General features: G+C 40.8%; 1 long non-coding RNA gene across 3 annotated transcripts; it reads right to left on the bottom strand.

Annotated features, from left to right (window-relative positions):
* Positions 1-338: 338 nt before the first annotated feature.
* Positions 339-7,390, bottom strand: LOC123147172 (uncharacterized). 3 transcript variants are annotated; one of them, XR_006473084.1, is made up of 7 exons: positions 6,805-7,390; positions 6,518-6,671; positions 5,558-5,601; positions 5,287-5,430; positions 2,062-2,252; positions 927-1,005; positions 339-769 (listed from the first exon to the last, which is right to left on the bottom strand). It is a non-coding gene; the product is annotated as an uncharacterized lncRNA (long non-coding RNA). The 3 variants fall into 3 exon arrangements; XR_006473083.1 differs by lacking the exon at positions 2,062-2,252 and having other exon boundaries at positions 340-769; positions 6,771-7,382; XR_006473082.1 differs by lacking the exon at positions 2,062-2,252 and having other exon boundaries at positions 341-769; positions 6,805-7,136.
* Positions 7,391-7,708: the final 318 nt, after the last annotated feature.

Raw genomic sequence — 7,708 nt, 5'->3', positions numbered from 1 at the left:
CATTTTTAGGGGAGCTAGACAGCTTTCTGACAGCCAAGCACCAGCCCAAATTAGCTAATTAATCAGAAGTTGCTGGTGTAGGACTAACTATTAGTCGTTGCTCAAAAAAAGCTACTATTTATTCAAGCTAAATTTCCTTTAAAGACAATCTGTATTGTACTGTCCAATTTTGACTCACTACATGATTCCTAATCCTACACGTCTAGGAAAACATATAACCATATCATTATATAAAGTGCATCATATCGCCTCATCGCCGACTGATCCGTCTTCTCAAATTCGAAGCAACTCGACGACTAAGCAGGCAGAGGTTCCAGGGTATTATATATTTTCTCTCTTTAATCTGTGCATTAGTTTAGCTTCCTTATCAGCCAACATATTCTCACAAAACTTTCTCCTTGGGTGATCTACATTAGTCAAATTGCTAGATCATAGTCTCAGAAAACAAACAAGAGGTATGGTCACATACACTCATCCCTCTGCTTATATCACATAAACATCATTCAACCATAATTTTACAAGACATACATTCATAAATGACCCATAATGCACTTTCTCAATAGCTACTTTTTCATGATGTCGGGAAGATCAAACACACGAGACGGCCGACAAATTGAAGGTATGGCAACAACTCCAGCAACTTGCATCCAATATACGCCGGCGACACCCAAACAATCACAGGCACAAAGAAACGTCCAACGAACTGAAGACACAACATCAGCACCATCAGCCTCAGGTAATATCCCGATGCAATTCTTCATGTGTGTGCCTGCATTTTGATCTCAGCTCAACATTGCGTCAAAACTCTTCTCATACTGAACTGTAAAGCTCTTTTTTTTCATGCATCCTAACACTACCATGATAATAATGTGAAAGCTACAAAAAGAGCAACATGGTTGAAAAATTATTGATTTTTAGTTCCCTACCAGATAAACAACATTAATCTCCAGATGTAATGTATGTGACAATGTCCATTAGTAGTCATCACCAAATGCACTTGCATGCCTGCAAAAGCAAAACACTATTAAGTACTCTCTCTATAGAGATATAAGAGTGTATAGATCACTACTTTAGTAATCTAAACACTCTTATATTTCTTTACAGAGGGATTACAAAATAAATCATATTACATGATACTATGTTAAGGAAACTATACACACTGACGAAATCACATTTGCAGATATGAGAGTCCAACATACGTTAGACCCAGCAGCTCACCAGACAAAAAGAAAGAAAGAACAACCTCTAAACTCAAGGAGTACAAAGCGGACAAGGACTGCAGAGGGAAGAAGAAAAGCGAACACAGAGGCTCCTAAACGATTGAGAAAGGCTAATGCTGAAGAAGATAGGGAATTGAAGTGCGCCAGAAGCGAAACCAACAAAAACAACACTAGAGTCAATGTTGGAGACAACAACAGAACCAGAACCTCAACAAGTGCTAATAGCAAGCCATGGAACTTCGGAAGGCCAACATACAAATGCCAATATTGCAAAGCATTGCTATGGTGTGAAGAAAGATTAAATTCAAACAAAGGAACTACGACACCCTCTTTTGGAATATGCTGCAAACAAGGGAAAATCGATCTGCCGCCACTAAGAGAACCTCCACCATACCTTAGAAACCTCTTAAGAAGTGAAGGGAAGGATTCGGTAAACTTCAAAGAAAATATAAGGTCATACAACTCAATGTTTTCATTCACATCGATGGGAGGAGCTGTGGACAAGGAAATAAACACTCGCAAAGGACCTTATGTTTTTCGTTTGCATGGACAAAACTACCACCATATCGGAACTCTTTTGCCTCAAGGTATAGACAAACCTCGGTTTGCACAGCTATACATCTATAATATCGAAAATGAGGTGGAAAACATGATAAGTGCGTCAAGATGCAATGATAAAAAATCAACAGTGGACCCCAATATCGTCAAAGAACTGAAAATAATGCTCGACGACAACAGCATCCTTGCAAAAACATTCAGAATGGCAAGAGATAGATTCCAAGAAGGAGACTACCATGATTACATACTTCGGATACTAGGCAAAAGGAACGGAACACACAACCTTCCATCCGCATCTGAAGTTGCAGCATTGGTAGTAAGAGATCCAACCGAAGAGAGTGAAGGACGTGACATTGTTGTTGAGTACAAAAATATGGAGCCAGAAAGGATATCAGAGATCCACCCGAAATTCATGTCCATGCAATATCCGTTGTTGTTCCCATATGGAGAAGATGGTTTTAAACTTGAGATACCCTACAAGAAAACAAAAGGAGGTACAAATAGCAGGAAATACGTAACATTGTTGGACTACTATGCATTCTACCTATAGCAACGTCCTGATCAAGGAATGTTACTACTCAAGTCCGGGCATTTTTCACTGCAATTTTGGGAGGATGTATACACATGTATCGAGCAAAATAGACTAAACTAGATCCGACACAATCAAGGAAAGCTACGAACGGAACTTTATAGTGGATTGCAGGATGCGATTGAGCGAGGGGACACAAGAACAGAGCAAGTTGGAAAGAGGATAATTGTGCCTTCATCTTTACAGGTGGTAGAAGAAACAAGGCACAATATTTGCAAGATGCCTTTGCAATATGCCATTGGGCTGGATACCCAGACCTATTTATAACATTCACATGCAATGCAAAGTGGCCTGAGGTCCAATACATGCTAGGTGAAGCGGGAGGTGGCCAAAAGCCAGCCGATCGGCCAGACATTGTGGACAGAGTATTTATGATCAAACTAAAGGAGCTAATGAGAGACATAAAAGAAAAGAAATACTTTGGAGAAGCAGCTGCAAGTAAGTCCCATTGACTATCAATCTTTACTCTTTCTTGCATCATCTTATAGTCCGTCAGACTGTTGCTCTTTAGAAACATGCATCATCTTATACTCCGTCAGATTCTAGCTCTTTAGTAACATGCATTCCAATTTAAGCTAAATCTGACAAACTATTAATCAACTGCAGTCATCTACACAATAGAATTCCAGAAGAGAGGACTCCCGCATGCGCACATACTAATATTTTTGAAGGACAAAAACAAGTACCCGGAACCATCGCAAATCGAAAAAATAATAAGCGCTGAGATCCCAAACAAGGATGAGGATCCAGAGGCATTTGAAGCTGTTGAGAACTTCATGATGCATGGCCCGTGGCCCGTGTGGAGAGGCTAAGAAAAACTCACCATGCATGGTGGACCATAGATGCACCAAGCATTTCCCAAAAAGATACAATGCCAGCACTACCATTGATGAGGACGGATTTCCAGTATATAAAAGGAGGGATGACGGAAGGCAGATCAAAAAGGGAGGGGTGATGCTCGACAACAGATTTGTCGTGCCATACAACTGGAACCTTCTGGTCAAGTATCAAGCTCACATAAATGTTGAGTGGTGCAATAGGTCCAGATCAATCAAGTACCTATTTAAGTATATCCATAAAGATGACGACCATGTTACAGCCTTGCTCAAGGAAAGTGGCACGGCAAACGAAACTGACGAGATCAAGAAATACCTAGAGATGAGATACATATCAACATCAGAAGCATGCTGGAGGATATTTCAGTTTGATCTTCAGTATCGCGATCCAGCAGTTGAGAGGCTACCTTTCCATCTTGAAAATGAGCAACAAGTCGTTTTTCCAGACTCCACTAATCTTGAAAAGATAGTAACAAGGGACGGATCTAAAATCACCAAGTTCACTCAGTGGATGGAGGCAAATAAAATATATGATCTAGGAAAAGGATTGACTTACGCAGAATTCCCTACAAAGTTTGTATGGAAAAGCGAAACAAAATGTTGGCAGACGCGAAAAAGGGACTACGCAATTGGAAGAATCTACTATGCACATCCCGCAAGTGGCGAGAGATATCATATGAGGATGCTTCTAAACACCAAGAAAGGATGCACATCATTTGAGGACATTAGGACAGTTGATGGAGTCATTCACCCAACATACAAATCAGCATCCCAAGCCCTCGGATTTCTCGATGATGACACTGAGTGGATTGATTGTATCAATGAAGCATCAAGTTGGGCTTTCGGAACACAACTACGTCAGTTATTCACCACCATATTGTCCCATTGCGAAGTCACAAACCCAAAGGTATTGTGGGATTCAACATGGGAGGCATTGTGTGAAGATATGCAATACAAAAGAAGGACTATTCTAAACTTTCCAACACTTTGGCTTACAAACACACAGAAGAAAGCGTATGGTCTGATTGAGATAGAAAAACTGATGAGGCAAGTAGGAAAGTCACTAAAGGACTATCCAGACATAGAACTACCAAATGCTGCAGAGCTAGAAGAACTTGGGAACAGACTAATAAACGAAGAGGTCAACTACAACATGGACAAACTCAAGGATGAGCACAAAATCATACTAAACAATCTTAACCAAGACCAGAAAAAGGCCTATGATGCAATAATGGAGTCAGTCGACAAAGGCCTAGGAAAGCAGATATTTGTCGAAGGCTACGGTGGCACAGGAAAAACCTATCTATGGAAAGCAATAACGACAAAGCTAAGATCAGAGGGGAAGGTAGTGCTTGCAGTAGCATCATGTGGCATTGCAGCGTTGCTTCTCCAAGGTGGAAGAACAGCACACTCAAGGTTCCGTATTCCACTTAATATCACTGAAGAATCAACGTGTGAAATAAAACAAGGCTCGCATTTGGCTGAACTGCTAAAGAAGACCTCGCTTATATTGTGGGACGAGGCTCCTATGGCAAACAAACACTGCTTCGAGGCACTAGACAAAAGCCTGAGAGATATTCTAAGGTTCACTAATGAAAACAGCTATGAAAAGCCATTTGGTGGAATGACAGTTATACTAGGAGGCGACTTCAGACAAATCCTGCCAGTTATAACCAAAGGAAGGAGAGAGCAGATAGTAAATGCTTCAATCAAAAGGTCATATCTGTGGAAACACTTTGAAATATTTGAGTTAACACAAAACATGCGGCTAAAGTGTTTGTCAGATGATCCAATACAAAAGCAAAAGGTCGCTGAATTTGCAGAGTGGATACTACAGATTGGCGATGGCAAAACAACATCAGATGAAGGAGAGGATTGGATAAAAATACCAAAAGACCTACTGCTAGAGAAAGGAGAAAATCGTAAAGAACAAATCGTCAAAAGCATAAACCCAAGTTTGCTGCAAAATTACCGTGAGTGGGATTACCTAGAAGAAAGAGCAATACCATGTCCAAGAAATGATACGGTCAGGGAGATAAATGACCACATAATGAGCCAAATACAAGGTGAAGAGGTGACATACCTAAGCCTGGACACAGTGTGCAAGGCAATGACAAGTACCAACATCATGATGAACATGCAGCCTACTGAGCTCCTCAACACCTTAACGTCCCCAGGAATACCAGACCATAAGTTAAAACTGAAGGTAGGTTTGCCGGTCATGCTCCTACGCAACATCAACCAAGCAGCAGGCTTATGCAACGGTACAAGAATGACAATTACACAACCTGGAAACAAATACATCGAGACACAAATAATCACAGGAACACATGTCGGCCATAAGGTATACATACCTCGAATCATCATGTCACCAAGTGACTCAAAATGGCCATTCGTGCTGAAAAGAAGGCAATATCCATTATCAGTGTGCTTTGCAATGACAATAAACAAGAGCCAAGGTCAGTCCTTAAACAAGGTAGGCATATATTTGCCTAAGCAAGTGTTCTGCCATGGACAACTATATGTGGCACTATCAAGAGGGACAAACAAGGAAGGATTGAAGGTGCTGATCGATGACGAAGAGTGTCCAACCGAAGATGTCACAAAGAATATTGTTTACAAAGAGATTTTTTAATTGATAGTGCAGTTCCTCAAGTCATTAGACAATTCATGTATAATTACATAGAGTCACAGACAACCTTACCATACATTTTGAACAACACATTTACTTGGTTGGCATGTTAAATTTTTAAATAATTATTAATCCATAGATATATATGTTTGATCTTTCTATAAAATATTAAATTTAAAATTAGTTATTTATCCTTGAATATTTTTAACACAAAAAATATCGCAGCAGATGAAACAATGAAATCACCAATGGATTCCACCTACAATAAGCTTTTCACAATCTCCCACATTATAGCCATGACCCACAACTAAAATACATTCACGGTTAATCTCAAAATCCAAATCTTTTAAAAACGTTCTATAGAAAGTTCACCAATTAATTCCCCTAAATAGCCATTACTAATCTCTCACAATCTAACACTCACATCTCTCTCACAAATAGTTTCCGATTCCCCAAATCTCCTCAATTTGTCTCTCTAAAAACATAGGCATTAGCCTCCTCGAGCGAATAAATGTATGCATACATATGGATCTTTAATCTTTCAATAAAATATATAAATTTATGTTCATTAGTTCTGTATACGTGAACTAACTCTATCATGTTTGTACACATAAGTTCTTTCTACATTAATATTTATATAAACTTAGAAGTAATTTCTGAGAGCAAAAAATACAGATCGTACCTTTTTCATTTGGCAATGGATATCAACTCTACTGAATATAACATCATCTCTTTCATACCACATACTTCCAGAAGATCACGATACCAACTCTAATCCCTCTAATGAATAGTCCCCAATTCTCAATCTATTTTGTAGCAGATCCAAGAAAAAGTTCCTGCAGCAAGGAGATTTAAATATCTTCTTTACTAAATCTTGAGCGTGGTTGTGGCATGGAGATTTTACCCAACAATTTCTAATCTGGGATGACATTTACCTCAAGTGAGATGCACAAAAATTAGGGATTTCACCTGTGAAGGGCTGAAGGCTCCCTCAAATCCATTCGGAAAAAGAGATCGGGAGAGACGCTGCGGCATACATCTTCCATCCGCTGAAGTTATGGTTGGCGGCATTACGCAGCCGAGCCAGCGACGAGCGCATGCAATGGTGCTGCCACTCAGTGGCGGCGCCACGGTAGGGGCGACTATGGTCGGCCGCCCCGGGTCGCCGAAATCCCCGTATACGAAAAATACGATTCGTTTTCCGCATGGGCTGATACATGCGGGGACTTGCACTGGACTGCACGGTCAAACACAAGCCCAGTAGCAGCCCATAGCCCCAATATGTTAGCGGCCACGCCCCAATCCACCGAACACGTACATGCAATCCGAGTAAACCCCCAAATCGAGCCATGCAGCCAGCGCCTAGCGAGGCCAACCTAGCTGCCGCCGACTCGCCGCCACAGAGCTCTGCCTCGCCGGACCGCCAGCCACCGTCCGCCAGCCGCCGGGCACCTGATCCAGATCTAGGTCCGTGGATGAGGCAAACCAAAAGAAGATGTCCCGGGTCTGGGAGGAGGCAGCAACGGCAGAGCATCTAACTCGTGCAAACGTGCAGCTATAGTCCAACTCCAATCCATTTTCTTTTGATGTTGATCTTCAATGTGTACCCAAGTACAAATTGTTGCTTATTTTGGAACCAATTGCTGCAATCCAGTGCCATACATGGTTATGTTGTAATGTAGGATTTTGTAAGAAAATGAAACCAATTGCTACTTATTTTGGAAATCACCTAACTAATGAATCTCAAGCTCCTGTTCCTGTTCATGAAACTGATGCAAACATTTCATCCAATAAAACCTCGGATGCAAACATTGTAGAAGATCTTGTTCATGAACCTGAAGTATCTAATTAGGGTTCTCATGATAACACTTTG

The sequence above is a fragment of the Triticum aestivum genome, chromosome 7A (assembly GCF_018294505.1).
Source record: "Triticum aestivum cultivar Chinese Spring chromosome 7A, IWGSC CS RefSeq v2.1, whole genome shotgun sequence".
Classification (NCBI taxonomy): domain Eukaryota; kingdom Viridiplantae; phylum Streptophyta; class Magnoliopsida; order Poales; family Poaceae; genus Triticum; species Triticum aestivum.
This window is presented reverse-complemented; position numbering and strand designations above follow the sequence as displayed.